At 41.4% G+C, this 25,877-nt stretch overlaps 1 pseudogene across 1 annotated transcript in view; it reads right to left on the bottom strand.

The window, feature by feature from the left end:
- The window catches only part of LOC149151006 (inositol-pentakisphosphate 2-kinase-like), a 148,245-nt pseudogene that overhangs the window by 82,174 nt on the left and 40,194 nt on the right, over positions 1-25,877 (bottom strand). The window lies entirely within an intron of this gene.

Genomic DNA, 25,877 nt, shown 5'->3' with positions numbered 1-25,877 from the left:
ATACCATACATCAATTAAATCAAGTTTTGCCAAATATAATGGGGATTTATCATTTAACACAATAAAAACCATGGCTTTCAGCTCTGAAACATGGATGCATCATCACATAACTACTCTATTTCAACAAATAATTAGTGACCAACCAATTCAACATAGTTGTACATGTTGAAAATGGAAAACTGAGCAGTGTTTTTCTTACCAAAGTGTAAGAATGCAGCTAGTTCTAATATCACTATGTAACTAAGATTTCCAACATGGGGTTTGTTTCCATATTTGTTATGTTCCAAATTGAATTTTACAGCTAATAACAGACACATGAACTAGGCTATAGCAAATAAAATCACAAAATTGCTTGCACCATTAAAACACCATGAAACCGGGCAAATAAGTTGAGCCATTTTATTAAGTTATGAATTGTAAGGAGTACATATAGCAAGGAACAAGTACACCTGGGCTTGCATAAACAAGCTGGAGCAAACCTAGGTGGAAGAGATGACCCCAAGAGCTAGGAAACTTCGGCCCGATAGCCTTCTGCGCAGACCCAAAAATTGGCAACTATTGTTGTACTAGAAATGTTGAGAATGACCCTCTATGGTGCCTGGAATCGCCTGAAAATGCAGTTGTAGCTTCTCCCAAAAATACTTAACCAAACCCAGAAAGGAATCTGCCCCAGACCAACCACTCGGAAAACCCACAAAATGGTGTCAATTATCAACAACTACTGGCTGGAAAGAGACCCCTGTTTGAGCCTCCAAAAGTGCTCAAATAATTGTGCCAAATCATTCTTGAGCTCTCCACAAAAAACCCAAGAAGGGTTTGGGCAAATTTTACTGACCACCCAGGACCCAAAATTTAAGTTCACTCCTCCCAGCTCGCTGCCAAATAATTTTGTTGTTTGGAGCATCGACACTCCAAAAATTCTGCAAATTGCAAGTATACTCCTCGTGGCTAGTCCAACAAAACCGAGAAAGGATTTGGGCTAATTCTGACCTCCCCGAATTACCCAAATTTGGTGCTATGCCCTACCTGGCAGAAACTACGTCCCCCACAAACTACAACTGTTGAATATGTCACTTATCCCTCCTCAATCAGTTGTAGAATGGCCCTGTAATTTCCCTCGAGAAGAACTGAGAGAAATCTCTTCTCAAATCCAGCACAAGAGAGAAGAATCCAGCCCACGAATTCTGCCCAGTGACACTTCTACGCAGGCCCAAAATGATGAATTTGGCTCTCCCTGGAACAACAACTTCCAGCCTTGAAATTCTCCACAATTGTTGGTCCACCCTTAGTGAAATTTCTCCTAAATCCTCTGACCAAAATACCCCCTTGAAACTCCCCCAGCTTAGTGGTACGATTTTCCTCTTACGTCCTCCTAGAAATTCGAATTGGCTGAAAAATGAGTTGAGTTGCCGCACGAACTCTAGTGAAATTCCTTCCTGATAAGCTTAGAAATTCCCTCTTAGAGTGGCACTCGAATTCCACCGAAAGATAGGCTAGAATTCTCACTTGGGAATTGTTTGTGCTAAACAACATTGGTTTATTTGGCTAAACAGCTCAAGGAAACTTATGTTCAAGTTAGATTGCCAAAAAATACCAAATGGAGGCCATCTTTCCATATTTACAGAAGTTGGCCCTCTTTCTCTTGGTGGACCCCATTTTCCCCTTACTCGCATCCCCCCTTTCTTTCTCTCTCTTTCTCCACAAGTGCGAATTATTTCCAAGGGTTGAATTTCCTCCTTTTTTGTGGTCCCCACATTCTACCAAGGTTGAAATTTCTCCTATTCTCCTAAGTCCTCATGCCTCCCATTTTAAACTTGCCTCCAATGCCTCAATTTCAAAATTGTGTTATGCTTAGCACCACCCACAAAATCTTCGTTGACCTCCTCAGATGGAAAAAACAAAATTGGGGACATTACAATCTTCCCCACCAAAAATTGCTTGTCCTCGAGCAAGCTCTCTCTCCCTTCTGACCCAACTATCACTGCAAACAATACCAGGGTCCCCAATGTGCCATTGAGTCATCTGTGAATCTCTAGGGGACCAAATACTCTCCATAGAACTAAACCCCAATGAAAGATCCGCATGACCTCCCCATGTAGAGATCGGCTCGTCCCTAAAGGTCGTTGAACTGCCAAGCCCTGTAATACCGGGGTTCCATGCTAATCTCAAAAGGATACACCATGTCAACACTGCGCCACTCTAACTATGGTCAACTGCCCATGATACTCATACTATATCCTCCTCTCCTGGAACCTAATGGTGTAGTATCTGTGGGGGCCAAGCACATCTCGCTAGTCATAAGACCACCCATGTGAAGTGTTATCCCATCTCGGGAATTCCCTGAGAGGTATCATGCCTGCTGCCAAACTGAGACCCAACAGAATACCTAGATGTCCTTCCCTGGTGGGAACCCTCTCTCCTAAGTCTATGACCCAACTGCTCTGCCCTGTAGCTCCATGGCCCCATACTAATCTCGAAGTGAGGTCAACGTGTAGGCATTGCATCAGTCTAGGCATGATTGCAACCCCCTCGTGCTCCTGGAGATGCATCCACTCTCATAATCCTGTGTCACAACCCCTATAAAGGACAACTCTATAGTGTTGAAGACGATCCTGCCAGGGCATCCCATCAAAGCCATCATCTACCAATCCTCGTCTAGTCTCTGGCCGAAACAATAGCAGGGAAAGCTCTCCTCGGCCCAGAGTGATAATCTTGACGATCCCCAACCTGACCTCCCAAGGGAGATGTCATCTTGTCACTGTCATCTCTGTGATCCCTCCGAAGAAAGGTGGTCTACTGCCCCAATGGGTCCCTGGAACCCAAAGCCAAATTGAAATCCCATCGCTTCAAATTCTTGCCACCTGCCACTGTGTAGTATCGATGTCCACTGGGAACCCCACGTGCCATACAGCTAATCCCTGAATGCTACTAATAGACAGACGTCTGATGCCTACAACCGACTCAGTGTGTGCGGATTTGCCCTGCTCCAGCCAATCATCACCACTAAGTTTGCCATCTGCACCCTCAGTAATGTGCCAATACAGTGTCTGAAGCCTAGATACCCACTGGAAAACTGCCTCAACTATACACGATATCCCTTGCTCATGCAAGATCCCAACAAGCCCTACTGAAGTAGAGGCACATGTCTTCCCCATGATCATCTCCCCAAGTGGTGGCTCAGAGATGAACGGTATATCACGCCTGTAGAAGATCATCTCATCTCCTAACCTGTGGTTGCCAACTCGCATACCGACCCTGCTCCTCCACCAAGTAATCCCTATCGTGCCCCTAATGCATTGCATATCATAGAGTCGTCTCAATCAAGTCTTCCAAGTCTCGTTACCCACAATGTAGGCCTCGATTTGACACAAGGCTCCCCTCAACTACCTACAAGGCCAATGAGAGAGATGCCTGGGCTCCGGTAGGTATGGTCGAGAACCCGTGTGGACACTCCTGACCGGCTCCATGATCGAACCGCTCTCCAAACCTAGGTATGTCCCCCTCAATGGCATGCCTAACGCTCTCATCAAGTAGTCTCCCTGCTAGCAGCACTCTCCCGGTCCGCAGTGCAGCCCCACACGCTGCTGCATATAACCATGTATCCTCATGCCCCCTGGCATACAACTGCACCCTGTTTCACATCTCTATGCACCACAGGACCCTGCTACATATTGTCGCATCGCCCTGGATCAGCTGATATCCCCTTGTAACGATGCATCTGTCGCACTATGAGGAAATGCAATGCGATTTGAACCGCTCCTTCTACACCCCAGTGCGACCCTGCACACCACTACGCACCATTGTGCACCTTCGTGCCCCTCTGCATATTGTTGCACATCGCTGCATGCCCCTATACATCCCTGGATGCCATGGTCTAAAACAGAGTCAGTAAGTATCAGTCTACATCCTGTTAGTATCACTGTATCCACTCTCTGATCTCCATAACCTCGGATAAGTGGACCTCCCCTCCTGATCCTCCCTGAGAGATCTAACATGTGAATCTCCCTATGTACCTGTGGGGGTGTCCCTAAGGTGTTGCTCCTCGATGACCCTTGTGCCCCATATATCCATGGGAAATCCTCCTCTCCATACAAGGAACTATCTGGTGGCTTGTCGATGCCACCTCCTCTGACAACCTCCTGCCAAGGTACATTGATCATCTTATGCCCCCACACATGGCCAACATGCCAAGACAACTCATGGAGTCTGCCTGCTCCTCTGTCAACTTGACCTATCACGGGTGTTGTCCAAAACTCTGGTGGGAATATGAAAATGGGGGTGAGTCCAATCACTGGATCCACCATCCTGCTAATACCATGACTGACCCAATCCATGGAGTGGTGGGGAGTCCCACCTAGGTCCCAACGATGATCCATCCCTCGAGCCCCTCTGGCAAACCACAGCCCCTGCTGAACTATGCTCCCGACCATGGATGTATCCAAAAACCTAGTCAGCCCTATCAGGTACCAACTCAATACCTCTTGCCACCCAACCCCATGAGAGGGATCAAATGCAAGAGTCCCCGAGTACGTAGCAAGTCCATCATGCGAGTGTTGCGCCCTACACAACTCATGTTGCCTCATCTCACTGGCCCGATCATCATATACAACCTATTTAGATAATCCAACCAATCTCCCTCCAACGTGTAGAGGTAACCTAACAATACTATAGGCCCCATCTACGTAAGCCTGAAGAGAGCTACTGTCTGGAAGTACTGCAGCTTTGTTGGCTGCCTGCGCATCTATCTGCTCCCCGTCGATGGCAGGTCCAACAGATGATTGCCCATCCTCCTCTACCATGGGCACAACAAGAGTCCCGAGCTGTCCCTCTACAAGTAGCTCATCAAGCATAACATCCTCATCTAGCTCACGCTCCTCAAGGTGCTCTCCATGTTGCTATAGGTAGTTGTCGTCTGAGAACTTTGTCACCGCTCTGGTTACCTCTATGCCCATCAGCACCTTACTAATGAATGTGTCTCCCAGAACCTCCCTAATCTGTCGTGGGTTGCCAACCTATTTAGATAACCCTGTTTCACATCTCTATGCACCACAGGACCCTGCTACATGTTGTCGCATCGCCCTGGACCAGCTGGTATCCCCTTGTATCGATGCATCTGTCGCACTATGCGGAAATGCAATGCGATGTGAACTGCTCCATCTACACCCCGGTGCGACCCTGCACACCACTACGCACCACTGTGCACCTTCGTACCCCTCTGCATATCGTTGCACATAGCCGCACCCTAGATCCCATGGTCTAAAACAGAGTCAGTAAGTATCAGTCTACACCCTGTTAGTATCACTAGATCCACTCTCTGATCTCAATAACCTCGGATAAGTGGACCTCCCCTCCTAATCCTCCCTGAGAGATCTAATCCTCCCTCCTAATCCTCCTGATCCATCCCTCGGGCCCCTCTGGCAAACCACAGCCCCTGCTGAACTCTGCTCCCGACCATGGATGTATCCAAAAACCTAGTCAGCCCTATCAGGTACCAACTCAATACCTCTTGCCACCCAACCCCATGAGAGGGATCAAATGCAAGAGTCCCCGAGTACGTAGCAAGTCCATCATGCGAGTGTTGCGCCCTACACAACTCATGTCGCCTCGTCTCACTGGCCCGGTCATCATATACAACCTATTTAGATAACCCAACCAATCTCCCTCCAACGTGTAGAGGTAACCTAACAATACTATAGGCCCCATCTACGTAAGCCTAAAGAGAGCTACTATCTGGAAGTACTGCAGCTTTGTTGGTTGCCTGCGCATCTATCTACTCCCTGTCGATGGCAGGTCCAACAGATGATTGCCCATCCTCCTCTACCATGGGCACAACAGGAGTCCCGAGCTGTCTCTCCATAAGTAGCTCATCGAGCATAACATCCTCATCTAGCTCACGCTCCTCAAGGTGCTCTCCATGTTGCTATAGGTAGTTGTCATCTGAGAACTTTGTCACGGCTCTGGTTACCTCTGTGCCCATCAGCACCTTACTAATGAATGTGTCTCTCGAAACTTCCCTAATCTGTCGTGGGTTGCCATCACCTAAAAATTCGGACACGGTCCTGGACACCTCATCAATGGATACCTCAACAACAGATGGCACCTCATCAATGATAGGCACTACATCATCAAATGGCTCTATGGGTGTATGCTCTACTCTCTCCATCAAGGTGTCAACTAGTGCTATGAAAGAAGTCTCCAATAATGGCGACTCCTGTGCCACACCGGGTATATCGATGTGCCCTTCACCATCCTGCATGTCCTCTTGCTCAACCTCCTCCTTGAGCTTCTGACATCTAAAGCCCGATCTCCACCAACAGAAATGCCTTTGGGTCTCATCCTCTAACTGCCCAACTCTATGATCCAACCCCTAAAATATGCTTCTCCTTCTCCTGTTCATCCAAGGAATGAGGCATGGTAGGAAGGTAAGACTGGCCATACGTGTGGGTTTTGTACTGTTGGGATGTGTGTGTATGTGCTTGGCTTCTGTGTTGGTTATGTATCATCCGTTGCATCCCCTCTAGAATCTGTTGGTTCTGCCTCACCAATTGTTGGCTCTACCTCATCAACTCCTCCATGACCTTGCTAGCCCTCCCCCCTCCACAGTTGGCCAAGGTCATGCTCTGATACCACTGTAATGTTCCAAATTGAATTTTACAGCTAATAACAGACACATGAACGAGGCTATAGCAAATAAAATCACAAAATCACTTGCACCATTAAAACACCATGAAAACAAGAAAATAAGTTGAGCCAATTTATTAAGTTACGAACTGTAAGGAGTACATATAGCAAGGAACAAGTGCACTTGGGCTTGCATAAGCAAGTTGGAGCAAACCTATGTGGAAGAGATGACCCCAAGAGCTAGGAAACTTCGGCCCAATATCCTTCTGCACAGACCCAGAAATTAGCAACTGCTACTGCACTAGAAATGTTGAGAATGACCTTCTGTGGTGCCCGAAATCTCCTGAAAATGCAACTGTAGCTTCTCCCAAAAATACTTTACCAAACCCAGAAAGGAATCTTCCCTAGACCAACCACTCAGAAAACCCACAAAATGGTGCCATTTACCAGCAATTGTTAGCTGGAAAGAGACCCCTGTTTGATCCTCCAAAAGTGCTCACAAAATTTCATCTAATTAATCTTGACCTCTCCACCAAAAACCCAGAATAACCCAAGAAGGGTTTGGGCAGATTTTACAGACCACCCAGGACCCAAAATTTAAGCTCACTCCTCCCCACTGGCCACCAAATAATTTTGTTGTTTGGGGCACCAACACTCGTCCAAAAATTCTACAAAATTACGAGTATACTCCTCATGGCTAGTCCAACAAAACCCATAAAGGATTTGGGCTAATTTCGACCACCCGAAATTAACCAAATTTGGTGTTACACCCTCCCTGGCAAAAATTGCATCCCCCGCAAACTACAACTGCTAAATATGTCACTTATCCCTCCTCAGTCAACTGTAGAATAGCAAGACTTGAAGCGCCTGAGGGTGGAGGGTATGATTCTACGGATACCAAACACAGGATCATGCAATTGGAAGTCTCAAAGAGAAAGCTTTTGGCCGAGAAGGAAGAGCAATGGAGGTTGAAGAGTCATGCAGTTTGGCTAAAAAGTGGGGATGAGAACACAATTCTTCCACAACTATGCCAAAAGCCAGAAAAATGTTAATACGATTTGGGAAATGCCAAAACCTGATGGCAGCACAACAAAATCCTTTGAAGAACTTGCATCCTTGGGAAAGGCTTTTTTCCAAAATTTGTTCAAGGCCCCGCAGGAGGCTTCCATTGCTGAAATAGTTCGGATACCCAACTTTTTCCAAGATTTGTGGATGAGGATAATAAATTGATGGCACCTATAACAAAAGGTGAACTGGAGGCAGTTCTCAAGGGAATGTATAAGGATAAAAACCCTGGTCCGGATGGCTGGACTATGGGAATTCTATTTGGGATTTTTTGAGTTGATTGGGGATGAACTTTGTAGAATTTCCATGAAATTTTGATATGCTAGTATGAACAATCTGAAAACAAATTTTCTTTTCACATAGGCAAAATTTCTCTACCAAATAGCAGCGGAATAGAACAGAAATAAGATGCACAGTTTCACACAAGAGAACACAACAATTTTCTAGGGAAACCAACTGGGAAAACCCTTGCTTGCTTCAGAATTTTATTGAAGAAGAATAGGCTACAGATCTTTTACAAATAACCCTGCCTTAATAGAGAATACAATTGTTTTCTCAGCCTTGAACTAGGCTTGAAATAACCCTGCAAGAATGTTGATCTGCTTCCCTCAACCATCTCCACTAAGGCCCGAAACCCTTGCGCATTCCTTAGGAAATAGGCCCCTATTTCCTAGCGCACTCGATCTCCTAAAAAAAGGAATTTCCTCCCATTTTTGTGCACACTTCCCAAGGGAAATTCTCCTCCAGTAATTCGCACAAGAAAATTTGCTTGATTCATTCCTCTCACAAGCTCACTTGCTCACAAACTCGTGCTCAAGAATATGAATACAAAGTGTGCCTTTGATCTCCTTATAAGCAATTCAATTTGGCTATTGTTAGTGAGTTTCTAAATTAGGAAGTTGAACTGGAGCTTTTCTAGTTAAAAAAAGTCAATACACTTAGTTAATTGGATCCTCCTAAAATTTAGGAGGCTAACTCCACTTGAACATTCAATTCCCAATTTAACTCACACTAGAGGACAAATAACTTGGTCCTCCACAAACTCGCACTAGTCAAACTGCTTCTTGAACTTGTCCTCATCACTAGAACTCATGCATGATTAAGAAGATCACTAAATCGATTCCTTGAATTAAGGCACAAATCAAGGAATCCATTCCTTCGCTACTTTTCAACACTCCCTCTTAGCGAGGAAGGGATTCTGTACAACTCCCAACTTATCTCTGTGATGAACAAAACTGCTTCTTGCCAATGCCTTGGTCAAGATGTTTGTTGTTTGCTCCCCTGTTGGAATGTACAGTAGCTTGACTATCCCCTTCTACACACAATCTCTAAGATGGTGATATCGGATCTCGATATGCTTTGAGCGATCATGAAACATTGGGTTCTCAGAGAGCTTAATGCAACTTTGATTATCACAATGTATCATGGTAGGCTCCATCCTCTGTCTAAAAAGTCCCACAAGCAACTTCCTCATCCAAATAGCCTTGCAAGTTTCCTAGCTATCAGCCATGTACTCGGCCTCTACTGAACTGAGTGCAATTGATCTCTGCTTCCTATTGTACTAAGAAACAATTGTTGACCTAATGCTGAAGATGACACCTGAAGTACTCCTCCTATCTATGGAGCTCCCTGCCCAATCTACAGCTTTGAAGCTCTCAAGCCTCACTCCATCAACCTGTCAGTACCACAATCCATAGTCTGTTGTGCCTCTGAGGTATCTCAACACATGCTTTGCAGCAACCCAATGCACTCTGGTCAATTCAACCATGAACTAACTCAGTTGGTTGACTGCAAAACAAATATCAAGTCGTGTGTTGACCAAGTACATCAACAACCCAATGAGTTGCCTGTATATTGTAGGATCCACTCGCTCTCCTCTGCCAACATCCACCTTCCTCCAGTTTGTGACTAGAGGCGTGGCCATGGGCCTGCAATCTTGCATATGAAATCTCCAAAGAATCTTTGTAGTGTACTTGCCCTGTCCCACGAAGATCTCACCATCACCCTACCAAACCTCCAAGCCAAGGAAATAGTGCATAAGCCCCATATCCTTCATCTCAAACTCCCTTGCAAGGTCCTCCTTGCAATCCTGGATCAAGCTCTCATCTCCAGTCAATATAAGATCGTCAACATAGAGAACTAGAATGACCGAAAGCCCTCCAACCATGATGTAATACAGGTTGGCATCTGCCTCACTCTTAGTGAAGCCCAATCCTCAAAGGTAGCTGTCAATCTGAGTGTACCATGCTCTCGGAGCCTGCTTGAGCCCATAAAGAGCTCTCTTTAGCCTGCACACATGTGTGTCTATGTTGAACTACTCGAACCCCTCTAGCTATTCTATTTAGATCTCCTCCTCAACAACTCCATTGAGGAAGGTTGTCTTCACGTCCATCTGGTGGATCTTCCACCCCATCTATGCTACAAGTGTCAGAATAGTCTTGATGGATGAATACCATGCTACCAGGGCAAAAGTCTCCTCATAGTCTATGCCCTTAATCTGTGAGAAGCCCTTTCCCACAAACCTGACCTTGAACTTCCCCACACTCCCATCTGCTCCATGCTTCAATGTGTACACCCATCTAGATCCAACTACTGATTTCCCTTCATGTCGTGGAACAACCTCCCAAACATTATTCTTCATGATAGAGGAATACTCCTCGACCATTGCATCCTGCCAAACCTGTTGAGAAGTTGCCTCCTTGTAAGAAGAAGGCTCAGTGTCCACCAACTCTGTCATCAATGCCATATAACCTGTGTACCTTTGTGGCTATTTATTTTGCCTAAACATGGTGCTAGGAGCCTTGACCTGCTCCTGAACCTCATGAATCAACTTCTTGGCCCAATTAGCCTTCTTCCTCCCTGTGGTGGGTGGCTATGGCTGATCTATCTGCTCTCAGCCTGGCTTGTCCTCCTCATCCTGTTGTGCTACCCTCTTGCCACTAGACTATGGTTGTGGCTAACTCTGAGGTGTTGGTTGTGACTCCTATTTGGGAGCAAGTAACTCCTCCTTAGGTACTGCAATCTGCTCACGCTCTAAGGAAACTCTCAGAGCCTGATCCTCCTAGAATCTCACATCTCGCCTGAGAACTATCTTCCTAAGTCCTGGAAGATACACCCTGTATGCCTGAGATGTCTCACTATACCCCACAAAGATACCCTTCTCTGTTGTGGCATCCAACTTCTTCCTGTTATCTTTGGACACATGACAGTAGACCTTTGTGCCAAAGATTCGAAAGTGTGAAACATCAAGCTTCTTGCTTGTGAAAGCCTCCTCTAGTGTGACTCATCCAAGTACCCTGTGTGGACTCTTGTTCTGCAGAAATACCACAGTGTTGCATGCTTCTGCCCACACAAACCTAGGTAGATCCTAATCATGCAACACAGCTCTAGTTGCTCCAACAATACCCTTGTTCTTCCTCCCAACCACCCCCTTCTGCTAAGGGTTATGAGGTGCTATCAATTCTCTCATAATACCTTCCTTTGCAAAAAACTCCTTAAAGGCATTGGAGATATATTCTCCACCATTGTCACTTCTCACTGCCTTGATTTTCTTCCCAGTCTTCCTTTCTACCAAGGCCTTAAACTCCATAAACCTATCTAAGACCTCATCTTTCTTTTTCAGAAAATAAATCCAAGTTTTCCGAGAGAAATCCTCAATGAAAGTAACGTAATACATGTGTCTCATCAATGATGGAGAAGAGAAGGACTCGCACACATCTGAATGCACCAACTCCAAAATCCCTTTGCCTCTGCCATCCTAACCATGGAAAGAAAACTTAGCATACTTGCCAAGCGTGCACCCCTTGCACACTCCACTCTTGTCAAGGCCTCCTACTGGTAATCCTATGGCAATCTATTGAAGAATCTTCAGCGCCCCATGATGCAAGTGTCCCATGCACCTATGCCAAAGTTCACCTACATCTACACATCCTGCCTTGCTGCTCAAGGTTGCATCAGTCTCTACATGCAACTTGTAGAGGTTTTTCACCCTCACACCTATCTGCTTCTTACATCCAGAAGCCAAGTGTTGGAGGTAAGCCTTACCTCTGCTAAAGATAACATCATATCCTTTATCCTCAAGGATAGCTACTGAAACCAAGTTCTTCTTCAGCCCTGGAACATAGAGAACATCTTTGAGATGAAGAGTATTACCTAACTCCCTCTCAAAGCTAACAGTACCAACTCCCTTGGTAGCATACTTGCCATTATCTCCAAGCTCGATATTCACCTGCATATCCTTCTCATCCAGCTAGCTGAAATACTCTCGATTTCCAGTCATATGGAAAGAGGCTCCTGAATCAATATACCACGTACTGCTCCCTATTGAGCTTTCCATGCAAGCTATCAATGAGAAATCCTTCTCAAATTGTGAGGCAAACTCATCTACCTCAGTTGATGCAACTACATGCTCCTTGTTCGACCCCTTCTTCGTCTGGTTAAGACACTAGGAAAGCATAGTGTCCAAAAGTATGGCAATGGAAGCATTTGATCTTACTCAGATCTATCTTCTTCTTGTCACCCTTTTGATTGTTCTCGCTCTTCACCTTGACTTTCTTGCCTTTGACTTTACCTGCAAGAGCAAGATTCTCCCCCTCCTTCTCAACCTTGTCACCCTTTTCACTGCTGCTAGAAGTCTCAACTAATCTAAGCCTTAGCTCCTCCTGGATGAAGTCACTCCATAGGTGTTCCCAATCCAACTACTTATCTCGTCCAGTAATGCTTTGGACAAAAGTATGCCAATCTTTGGTAAACCTATTTAGAGCCACACGCACTAGCTCTGTGTCCATGGGCTTCTCTCCAACAGCTGCTAGCTCATCATGGACTTCCTTAATTCTGGTGAGATAGGCAGTTACACTCACCTTTATGCATCTTGATTGTCCTCAACTTCTCTTTGAGGACCATCTTTCAGTTCTCTAAAGAGTTCTGGTAGAGCTTGACTAAGGCCTCCCACATGTCCTTAGTTGTACCTTTACCAGCAACATGAGGAACTACATGATCCCAAAGTCCATCCAAGATCATCCTTTTGGCCTTGGCCATCTGCCTTTGGAAGAGCCTCAACTTGTCTGGATCTGAAGGTTTTGCAACACCTTGCTCGACAAATTCTTTCAGCTCAAAATACCAAAATTGGAGAAGCCATCAAGTCTTCTTGCTCTCTAAATCCTAGTCTTGTGTGAGTTGTCATCTTGAAGATTATGCGTTGATTGATTTCTTTTCATAGCTCTGATACCATGTAGAATTTCCACGAAATTTTGATCTGCTAGTATGAACAATCTGAAAACAAATTTAATTTTCACATAGACACAAAATTTCTCTACCAAATAGTAGCGGAATAGAAAAAAAATAAGATGCACAATTTCACACAAGAGAACACAACAATTTTCTAGGGAACCCAACTAGGAAAAGCTTCGCTTGCTTCAGAATTTTCTTGAAGAAGAATAGGCTACAAATCTCTTACAAATAACCATACTTCAATAGAGAATACAATTGATCTCTCAGCCTTGAACTAGGCTTGAAACAACCTTGCAAGAATGTTGATCTGCTTCCCTCAACCAACCCACACTAAGGCCCGAAATCCTTGCGCATTCCTTAGGAAATAGGCCCCTATTTCCTAGTGCACTCAGCGTCATAAAAAATAGGAATTTCCTCCTATTTTTGTGCGCACTTCCCAAGGGAAATTCTTCTCCAATAATTCTCACAAGAAAATTTTCTTGGCTCATTCCTCTAACAAGCTCACTTGCTCAAAAACTCGTGCTAAAGAAAATAAATACAAAGTGTGTCTTCGATCTCCTTATAAGCAATTCGATTTGGCTATTGTTAGTTAGTTTCTAAATTAGGAAGTTGAACTAGAGCTTTTCTAGTTAACAAAAGTCAATACATAGTTAACTAGTTCTTCTTAAAATTTAGGAGGCTAACTCCACTTGAACATTTAGTTCCCAATTTAACTCACACTAGAGGACAAATAACTCAGTCCTCCACAAACTCGCACTAGTCAAACTGCTTCTTGAACTCGTCCTCATCACTGGAACTCGTGCATGATTAAGAAGATCACTAAATCGATTCCTTGAATTAAGGCACAAATCACGAAATCCATTCCTTCGCTACTTTTCAACAAACTTCTGCAGGTTACGACCCTTTCAATTCAACCTTTATAGCTCTCATTCTGAAGGTAGATGACCCCCAATCCTTTGATGATTACAACCCTGTTTCTCTATGCAAATGTATTGATAAGATCATAGCCATGCACCTTCATCCCATGCTGTCCAGGAATGTATCTAAAGAACAATTTGGTTTTCTAGAGGGTCGCCATACTCATGAACCTATTGGGATGGCACAAGAAGGTCTACATGGCATAAAAATATGGAAGTTAAAAATGATTGTTGCTAAAATTGACCTATCAAAGGCTTATGACAGAGTCAATCGGATTTATATCCCTATGATTCTCACACCTGGGGTTTGATGTTCCTTTTATTAACTGGGTTATGGGATGTGTGACTAATGTTTCCTTTGAAGTTTTCATTAATGGCTCAGCATCACCTTTTCTTCATGCCTAGAGAGGTCTAAGGAAGGGTTTCCCTCTGTCTCCACTCCTATTTTTGTTGGCAACTGAAGGGTTGAGCATATTGCTATTGGCAGCAAAACGTCAGGGTAATGATTGATCCACAAGGAATTAAAGTGGAGATAAAACTCTTTATCACTCATTTGCTTTTTGTATATGATATCCTAATTTTTTTCAATGGATCAAGACATGACTTGGAATCTATCAAGGATGCCCTAACTCTATTTCAGAAAGCGACATGAATGAACATTAATGTTCATAAATCTACTCTTTCATTCGTTGGGTTGTCCAGTGAAAAGGTGAGGAGAGCACAAACTTTCTTACCTTTTGTAGTAAAATGCTCCGAGAGAGCCTCAAATATTTGGGCTTCCATTTAAAGCCCAACTCATACAAAAATCATGATTGGAGGTGGTTATTGGCCAAAGTATAGAAAAGGCTTAAGCATTGGAGTTTCAAATGGCTCTTGAGGGCAAGGACGTTAGTATTGATCAAATCAGTCCTTGAAGCCATCCCTATTTATTGGATGGCTCTCACATGGGTTCCAAAAGGAATTTTAGCATCCATAAGGAAGCTCTGTCGGAGGTTTCTATGGGCTAGTTATAAAGATGAACATGTTCTTCCTTGGGTAGCCTGGGAGAAGATTGCTTTGCCTAAGTCTTTGGAAGGTTGGGACCTTAAGGACCTCTATTTTTGCGAAAGCTCTTTCAACAAAGGTCAGTTGGAGACTTCTCTCAACAAAGAGTCTTTGGACATCGGTGGTTTCCTAGAAATACATTTTTCCGTCTCTCTAGATGAATGGATCAAAAGACCAAATAAAAGGATGCCAAATTCTTCAATTATTTGGAAATTTGTCATTGCTTCATTCAATGTTGTCAGAAGTGGCCTCACTTGGAAGGTGGGTAATGGGGGAAAATATAGAATTGGTTTGGATCCATGGGCTGATTGCCCCGCAAACTTCAAGATTCCTCTAGATCTGGTGGCTATCTTGAATGAGAAGGGCAATGTTTTCCTCAACCAGATTGTGGATGACGACCGGACTACCTTCTAGTCGCAATGTTGGAAGAATGCGACCCAATTGGGTCTTCAAGGAGAGTTTGCTGATATATGGACAAATTATATTTCCTCTCTCAAAAGGCTGCATGTCAAAATCAAAGATAGGGAGGACTCCTTGAGTTGGGTACATTCCCCTTCTGGGGTATATACCCCAAAGTTTGGGTATAGTCACCAAATTGCTGATAGATTAAGGGTAAATCCAGAGTGGTGGTGGACGCTGATATGGAAGTTTGCATGTTTGGCTAAGACAAGAGTGTTTTTATGGTGCTTAATTAAAAACAAATTGCCAACTTGGGACAACTTGGGACAACTTGCAAAAAAGGCACAAAGAAGGCCCCAATTGGTGCATATTATGTAAAAATGCATAGGAGTCTGTCTCGCACTTGCTTTTATTTTTCCCTTTCTCTTTGAATATTTGTGACAAAGCCATACAGTTGTTGAGATGTAATATGGATTAGAGAGGCAAAAATATCATTGAGGCATGGAAGACTTGGCGGGATTCGTCAAGTGATGAGATCCTTAGAAACATTCCTCCCCTCATTTGTTGGGGGGTTTGGCTTGCCAAGAATAAAGCCATGTTCAAGGACTCTTCATCCTCTTGTGATCTCATTGTAGCTGAAATTGGAGCGATCTTTGCTCTCCTGCCTACAAAGGAATCTACTCATGTGCCTCGCAGCATATTTGAAGAAGAGATAAATCGTCAAATTCCCTAGCCTTATTTTGATGGAGCTTCAAACGAGGATAGCATTTGTGAGGGTGGTCTTGTTCTTTTCATCAATGATCAGCATTTCCTGAAGTCAAAAATTGGTCTAGGCAGGGAATCCAACAACTATGCAAAACTTCTATCTGTAAAGCTTCATTTGTATTGGGCTCCAGAATATGATTGTCACTCTCTTCAAGTGTCCGGGAATTCTTTAAATGTTATTAATTGATTTAATGAAGCTCAAAGATGTCATAACCACACACTGCTTCCTATTCTAGAAGAGATTCTCCAAATTAAACAAGCTTTTAATCATATTTCTTGTTGTCACATCTACAACTATCAATTATATTTGCATCAACCAATCACTGAAACTCAATCATTACTTTCTGAATCAACCAAACTCAATCAATCACTGACAACCTCTGAACCTCTGACACAACTGAATCAACCATTCATTCATACTTTAATCAACTTCAACAAATCAACTGGAACAGAGAGATCATTGTAACCAGTACACAGATCTGTACCTAGAACACTGCATCATCATTCAGAACCAGCTGTAACCTCAAAACCATGCATCAGAGTGTATACGCAACTTGGAAGAGCCGAACCAGCGTGTATACGCAACTTCATCAAAGCGAACCAGCGTATAGATCTGCAAATACTTACTTATAACTTCGTTGCACTTCCCGACTTCAGACATACCCAGATCATCACATATAAAGGATAATACATGTGTTAGCAACCAGATTTAGCCCATCAGATCACATAATGATAAGTCATTATGATCCTGATCCATCATCCATCATCACTGAAGTAAATCACAATCAATCTGAACACTGTTACCAGAATGCAGTCACCAAAACATAAAGCAAAACCCAGAACTTTGCATCAACAACCAGAACCAATTGTAACTTCAAACATCATAGTTCATAAGGTATACACTACTTCGATGTGTCGAACCTGCGTGTATACGCGCTTTTCTCAAAGCCAACCAGCATATACATCTGCAAATATTAATTCAGAATTCTGCAGCTATTCCAGACTTCAGTTATACCCAGATCATAACATTTACAGAGTAATACATGCGTTAGTGTTCAGATCTAGATTATACATGATCAAACCATATAAAGATAGTTCATTTCAAGCCTTAAGATCCCGATCCATCATTAGATCTTATCCTCCATCAACCGCTAAGGTTCCTCCTTGGTTCAGATCAAGCAGAGCATCATAAACCCATAACCTACATACTGGATCTCACACTTTATCAAATATTCAATGCTTGTCTACCTTGGCCTAATGATCTTCTCCTCCTTATATAGTTTTAGGCCTTTCTCAATACCATGGACCAAAACCACTTAGGACAAATACCTTGGATCAAATATCTAGGGTCAATACCTCGGACCAAATACCATGGACCAATACCATGGATCAAAATACCATGGACCAGAAACTTAGTTTTCCAAGGTATACGCGCTTTTCCTTCTGTGAAAGTGCGTGTGTATGTTATACGCTCCTTTTGTTCTGTTAACCTGCATGTATACGCAGCTTGGTCAAGGTGAACCTGCGTATACCTCTCTTTCTTCATTCTTTGTAGTCTGAACTGTAATTCTTTGTTGTTGTCATGTTGTACTGTGATCTTTCATCTGAGTAAGTTGCCTTCTGAACTGATTCCTTGAAACTGTCCTGCATTTCATCACATCTGTAAACATTGTTGTTATGCATTCTGTCACATCTGATATCTCTTCTATAGATTCATCTAGTTACCATATACAAGTGAGTTGTTCTACTACAAGTGGGTTGCCATCAAGTACAACACATGCATCATAATGCCAACAATCTCCCCCTTTGGACTTGATGGCAACCATGTTGGTGTTGATTACTGCAAGTTGTAGAAACTGTTAGAGATAACAAGCAACACCAAAATACTCTCCCCCTTTGACATCAAGGGCAAAGGGCGGACCAAGATATTCTCCCCCTTTGATATCAAGGGCAAAGGGCTGACCAAAAAGAAGACTTCCATATCTGAACAGCTGAATATAAACATTGATCATGCTCCCCCTAAGCACATGCTGAATTTTCTAATTAAACTCCCCCTTTGTACATGCTGAGATGCACTATATCATCCATGCTCCCCCTGAGCACATGCAGAGTCTACAAATATTTTCCAAAAGAATAACATGACTCTATCACTCGACTATGTGAGTTTGACCTTCCTATCACCAATGACTCATACATACATCAATCTCCCAACCAAGTGGGGATATACCAATTGTTTATACATGATAGAAATTACATCATATGACCAAAAAGGACTCATCAAAAGACTACGACAGACAGAGACAAATTATTACATCATGGGTCTTTATATGCCCTTTACATCGAATGATATACATGACATTTATAACAAAGACCAAATGTCTAAACAAGACCATGATAGTCATCAACAACTATCATACACCATGTATGATCTACACCATAAGCATCTGTCAGCATCCAAACCAGCAACCTGTATATGTTCATTAAGATATGACAGTGTAAATATCATCAACCTATGACAAAGTAGATATCAACTCATCCTCTTGATCTCATCAAGATCAACTTGCTTCGTTTCCTTAGTAGAAAGAGCCTTATCATAACCTTCCATGAATCAACTCAACATATGTCATATCTCCAAGCAGTAACACAAAATCATTCACACCATATCATATGTGAAAACACCATAGTCATCACATTATGATCTTTCACATCATCATCAAGAACTACATGATCTTTCCACAAGAACCTTCAATATATCAACCATGTATCATCACTAGGGAACATCCCACATCTGATAAGCATCAACCATGATAATCAACATATGTGAGTATCAACCTATCATCATAAGATAAGAACTCATCATCATTATGTGGTTAAGTAAGCCATGTCTTCGAATATCCATGTCTTCAAATAGCTATGTCTTCATGTGGCCTGCAATAACACCATTCTCTTGGCCAACCAACAATATGCAACTTAAGTAATCATCCATGTATCCATCAAAGAGATATCAATATGTATCTAGCAAACCATGAGCTCATGGTCATTTGTCAAGATTTCTTAATACCAACAATCCTCAACCATGTGAGAACCAAGATCTATAGGAATCCTGTATCATAATTGCACCATATAAACTTTATGCATCTTTGAATGCATGATGACAGCAACATAAAGGAAATGAGTGGCTCATCATCAAATAATGAAGTTGTGTACTCAAGCTTTGTACTTCTCCTTGTCCTTATGAAGATTACCATGTAAGCAACATATATGTACTGTATAGATCATCAAAAAGTCATCCACAATCATCCATAAATCTGATGTGAATAACAACTATGTAACCCCAATTAATACAAGTATCATATGAGATTTCATTATGGGCAACTCATAACCGTCACATAGCAAGTTGTATCAGTTAGCCATATAAGCATTATCATCATTGATTAGGTACCAAAGACTTCTAAACATAATGCCAACAATGCTTTATTAGAAGCATAGCATGTTCTCCCCCTGAACCTATTCCACCTGTTCACTGTCAGATATGATCATTGCATATATCAATAAGAAGTATCAAGGCATCATCATCAATCAGATATACATCAAGTTATCAACAACTTGTTAGGATCAAAACACTTCTAAATAATATCCATAGACTGTAGTCATCTACGACAGAAAAGATAACTGATAATTGTCTGAATCATATCACATCAGTTTTTCTGAGACTGTCCCACAGCATTTTTCTCAAACTACATATACGCGACTGTGCAGCTTTGAACTCGCGTATATACGTGACTTGTCTTCATGAAACTTGCGTATGAGATTTAGAACATTGAAGTTTCATACTTTCGGCTTCTCCTGAGTCTGTCATGTCTGTACACTGTGCCATGCCACATTTTTCTGACTGTACTTCCTTCTTCTTCCATATCTTCGAGTGTGATGATGTTTTCTCCTTTTGGTATGGTGCCCGATATTTTCTCCTACATTCCTTTGCTATATGTCCAAACTTGTTACATGCATAACATCTTACATGTTTCATATTTCTTCTATAGCAGTCAATGGCTTTGTGACCAAACATATTGCAAGAAAAACAATATCCCTTAAAGTACTTACAAGCTGATGATCTTTCTGTGTGATGGTCTTGAACCATTCTACTTCCGCATCTTGCTGCAACATGTCCAAGATTATGACATATAAAACATTCAACATTATTCATTTGAGGAAATAACTGACTATCATTTCCATGGTTAGGAGTAAAAGATTTTCTTTGAAGAATTTCTTTCCTTGGTTGTTGATGGGATTGACCTCTCATCTCCTTGTTGAGCATTTCAGATTTTGCATTAGAGTTCCTTGCCTCACTTTGTGAGCTAGATTCACCTTCAATAGATTCATGAAAACCAAGACCAGTTTTGATGGCAGGAGACCTTTGACTACTGAGAATATCATCCAAAATCTTAGTACTATCTTGAAATCGTAAAAGCTTATCTTTTTCTCCTAATTTACCTTTTAGGATATTTACCTCAACCTGATATTGCTCTTCCTTTTCAAGATACTGCTTCTTCATGATTTCTTCAGCTTTTCTTCCTTCTTCCACTTGTTGCCTTAATTTGAGAACTTTGTTTTCTTGTTTTTCAAGAGCTTGGAGCAGTTCTTCATTCTGCTTATTTGATTTTTCAAGATCTTATTTTAGAGAGAGGATCTTAGCTTCAAGACTTTCATAGTAACTGGATCTATCTTTGAGTTTCTTGATTGTTGTGCTCCTTTTATTTACTTCATTTCTTAATGATGTCACTTCATCCTGCATCTTTTGACATTGATCTTCCTTTTCCTTGTACTGCTTCCTTACTTTGATTCCTTCCTCTTTTAGTTTGGTAGCTTCTTCTTTGAAGGCACACTCCCTTTTGTCCAATAGATCTTGTTGATCTCTAATTTTGTCTGTGAGCCTTTTAAATTTTGCCTCTATTTGATATCTTTCTCTTTCACCCATAAGAGAAAATTCAGTTGTTTCGCTGTCACTTTCATCATCTTCAAATGGACAGAGAAATGTATCACCAGAGGATAATGAATTCATACCTGATAGATCTTTTGCTTGTTCATCTTCATTCTGAGGTGATTCTGAATCTGAAGAGTTGCTTCCACATAATCCCCAGTCGACTCTCCCACTATCATAGTTCCTTTGAGATGTCTTCTTCTTCTGAGATGCTTTTAGCTTCTTTCCCATTGTTCTACGGATCTCCTTCAAGTGATCAAGCTTCTACCAAAGGACCTACTCTGATACCAATTGTTGAAAATAATACTGAGAGGGGAGGGGTGAATCAGTATTAGTCAAGTCAATAATCTTTTTCTTTTCATACTCAAATTTATATACACTACTTCCATGTGAGTAATCCGCGTGTACACGCAACTGTGTTTAAGGAAACAAGCGTATATCCAACAAACTAATGATTCAGTTAATTCATCATATGTTGATCTTTAATTTGTGCATTAGTGCTTTATTAAGCATTAAACAGTAACCATATGCAGTTAATAACAGAGTGAACCATCACACAGAAGCAACACACATGAACACCAAGATTTAAGGTGGAAACCCAATGTGGGTGAAAACCGCCCACTGCTGTCGTCTCTGTCTTCTTTTAATAATAATAAAATCTGTTTACAACATTGTACTGGCGCAGACTCATACCAGTACGCAGGCTTCTACCTGCAGAAAGCTACAACTTTCTCTCGTTTTCCAGCTTCTACTGGAAGGAAGCTACAATCTCCTAGCTCTTGAAATCGCCAATATGTTTACTAGCACATAGGCGCCGACCTACAGAAGGCTACAACCTTTTCTCTTCCTCCAGGGACCACGTTTCATAAATTTTCATACTGGATACTCCTGGAACACAACACCATAATCTGAAGGCCACGTTTCATCCAATTTTCATACTGGACCCATCAACAACATTGAAGCTCAAAATCAATCACCACTGCAATACAACTATCAATTACATCTGCATCAACCAATCACTGAAACTCAATCATTACTTTTTGAATCAACCAAACTCAATCAATCATTGACAACCTATGAACCTCTGACACAACTGAATCAATCATTCATTCATACTTTAATCAACTTCAAAAAATCAACTGGAACAGAGAGATCACTGTAACCAATACACAGATCTGTACCCAGAACACTGCATCATCATTCAGAACCAATTGTAACCTCAAAACCATGCATCAGAGTGTATATGCAACTTGGAAGAGCCGAACCAGTGTGTATACGCAACTTCATCAAAGCGAACCAACGTATAGATCTGCAAATACTTACTTATAACTTCATTGCACTTCTCGACTTCAAACATACCCAGATCATCACATATAAAGGATAATACATGTGTTAGCAACCAGATTTAGCCCATCAGATCACATAATGATAAGTCATTATGATCCTGATCCATCATCCATCATCACTGAAGTAAATCACAATCAATCTGAACACTGTTACCAGAATGCAGTCACCAGAACATAAAGCAAAACCCAGAACTCTGCATCAACATGCAGAACCAATTGTAACTTCAAACATCATAGTTCATAAGGTATACGCTACTTCGATGTGTCGAACCTGCGTGTATACGCACTTTTCTCAAAGCCAACCAACATATACATCTGCAAATATTAATTCAGAATTCTGCAACTATTCCAGACTTCAGTTATACCCAGATCATAACATTTACAGAGTAATACATGCGTCAGTGTTCAGATCTAGATTATACATGATCAAACCATATAAAGATAGTTCATTTCAAGCCTTAAGATCCTAATCCATCATTAGATCTTATCCTCCATCAACTGCTAGGGTTCCTCCTTGGTTCAGATCAAGCAGTGCTAAGGTTCCTCCTTGGTTCAGATCAAGCAGAGCATCATAAACCCATAACCTGCATACTGGATCTCACACTTTATCAAATATTCAATGCTTGTCTGCATTGGCCTAATGATCTTCTCCTCCTTATATAGTTTTAGGCCTTTCTCAATACCATGGACCAAAACCACTTAGGACCAATACCTTGGATCAAATACCTAGGGTCAATACCTCGGACCAAATACCATGGACCAATACCATGGATCAAAATACCATGGACCAAAAACTTAGTTTTCCAAGGTATACGCGCTTTTCCTTCTGTGAAAGTGCGTGTGTACGCTATACGCTCCTTTTGTTCTGTTAACCTACGTGTATACGCAACTTGGTCAAAGTGAACCTGCATATACCTCTCTTTCTTCATTCTTTGTAGTCTGAACTATAATTCTTTGCTGTTGTCATGCTGTACTGTGATCTTTCATCTGAGTAAGTTGCCTTCTGAACTGATTCCTTGAAACTGTCCTACATTTCATCACATTTGTAAACACTGCTATTATGCATTCTGTCACATCTGATATCTCTTCTGTAGATTTATCTAGTTACCATATACAAGTGAGTTATTATACTACAAGTGGGTTGCCATCAAGTACAACACATGCATCATAATGCCCACAATCCTCAGAAACATTCCTCCCGTCTTTTGTTGGGGGGTTTGGCTTGCCAAGAATAAAGCCATGTTCAAGGACTCTTCATCCGCTCCTGATCTCATTGCAGCTGAAATTGGAGCGATCTTTGCTCTCTTGCCTACAAAGGAATCTACTCATGTGCCTCGCAGCATATCTGAAGAAGAGATAAATCGTCAAATTCCCTAGCTTTATTTTGATGGAGCTTCAAACAAGGATAGCATCTGTGAGGGTGGTCTTGTTCTTTTCATCAATGATCAGCATTTCCTAAAGGCAAAAATTTGTCTAGGCAGGGAATCCAACAACTATGCAAAACTTCTATCTGTAAAGCTTGATTTGTATTGGGCTCTAGAATATGATTGTCGCTCTCTTCAAGTGTTCGGGAATTCTTTAAATGTTATTAATTGATTTAATGAAGCTCAAAGATGTCACAACCACACACTGCTTCCTATTCTAGAAGAGATTCTCCAGATTAAACAAGCTTTTAATCATATTTCTTGTTGTCACATCTACAGGGAAAGGAACTCTGAAGCAGATATTCTATCCAAGGAAGGCTCTAGACAGGCTATGGGCAATTCGCAGGTCACCGAACATTTAGATGGGACAGTTCATAATTCTTAGCACCAGTCTTTCATCGATGTCTGACGGTTTTTTCTCTTATTATTCCTAAGTTACCGGAAACGGCTCCCTACAGGGCAAAAACGCCGTTTTCCGGATCTGATACGTATCAGGCGTTGAAACGGCAAAAAAACGCGGGAAATACGTTTTTGGGGATGCAAATACGTTTCCGGATTTTCAAAGCCGTTTTCCAGGCGTTTTTACCTGAAAACCCTCCCGTTTAGCAAAAACTTGATACGTTTCAGAGTTTGGTTTATGATCTATGGCAAATACAAGGGAAGACTTTATCATATTCATGGGATGCTAGCATGGTTGCATCCGAGCATTTGTTTCTACCTATGTTAGAGTAAGATAGTAAGAATAAACTCAAACTGAAAGCATTGTTTCATTTTATATTCCCTTTGGCATTTTTTCTTGTGACTCCATGGAAAATCCATTTTATGAAAATTTCAAACAATTACATTGTGAATTGTGTTATTTGGGACTACATAATGAGAATATGAAACTATCCCACCACAAGGTTTCTCTCCATGTTAGGGGATATAGCTAGTCTGGCATAGATTTGAGGTCCTCATACACTTGCTTGAGTGCACGCCCCCATATGGAGGCAGGTGTTACCCTTCATATAGCATGAGATTCTTGGTTCGCCATGATCCACTGACCTGGCATGTCACTGTTAACCTGTTGTGGTTTTTGGATAAATCTGGACAACAATATGCTGTTTATTGAGCTAATTTATACACAGGTTTTTAAATCAGTTAGCAATAGCCCAGATTTCTGCAGTTTCCTCTTTGCACAATGCAAACTATACTCGAGCTTTAGCCTTTAGAATCATGAATGTTATAATAATCGTTAATGATGATCCAGATGATGGCAATGTTGAATCATGAATGTTTATGCCATATGACATATGTTGAAAGTTGAAACTTGAATTGATGATTATGAATCATGAATCATGATAGATCATAGATGATAATTTAGAAATTAGATTCTGAATTTTGAAATATGAATGGTAATATGAATTTTTTATTTTTAATATATATATATATATATATATTATGTGCCGTTTCCTGCCGTATCGTATCCAGATTTTTTGAAAATTTGCCGTATCCGTTTCAAACCCCGTACCCGTATCCGTTCCCGTATCCGTTTTCTGGTAACTTAGTATTATTCTTCTATATCAGTCCCTGGTTATATGGTTTATTTTTTAACAGTTTTTTCAATATGTATCAGACTACTTGTTTTAAGATTCAGCTATAGCTTGCATCTGTAGATATTTATCTCGGTCAAAATATACTTTTTGGAACAACACGGCATATAAAACTGTTATTGATCTCAGGTTGCGTGGATAGCATAGTTCTGTTTGCAAGATACAGGGTTGGTTTTTACTCCAGCCAGGTTAATTTTTGTGATCTCACAAGGCTTTAGCCCAAAACAGTTTTCTAAAAGCACTATGTACATGTACTGATGTAACTATTTATTTTTAATAGAAAGTTGTGATTTTTTCTTCAGATAAAAATAAAATAAAATAAAAAAAGATACATAGTATTTTAGTAACATAGATATTAATAATATACTAAGTAACAGTTTATATTTATTAATTCTCATAATTTCTTTGACTTTTTCCTTATATATTCCTTTTGTTTTTAGATTATTAGAACTATTTAGTAACTATTTAATTATATTCTTTATACTATTTAAAAACAA

Source organism: Pinus tabuliformis, chromosome 9 (genome assembly GCF_031772625.1).
Source record: "Pinus tabuliformis cultivar Carrire ecotype Pingquan chromosome 9, CPIR1, whole genome shotgun sequence".
Lineage (NCBI taxonomy): Eukaryota > Viridiplantae > Streptophyta > Pinopsida > Pinales > Pinaceae > Pinus > Pinus tabuliformis.
The sequence above is the reverse complement of the archived record's forward strand: the minus strand, read 5'-3'. Positions and strand labels throughout refer to the sequence as shown.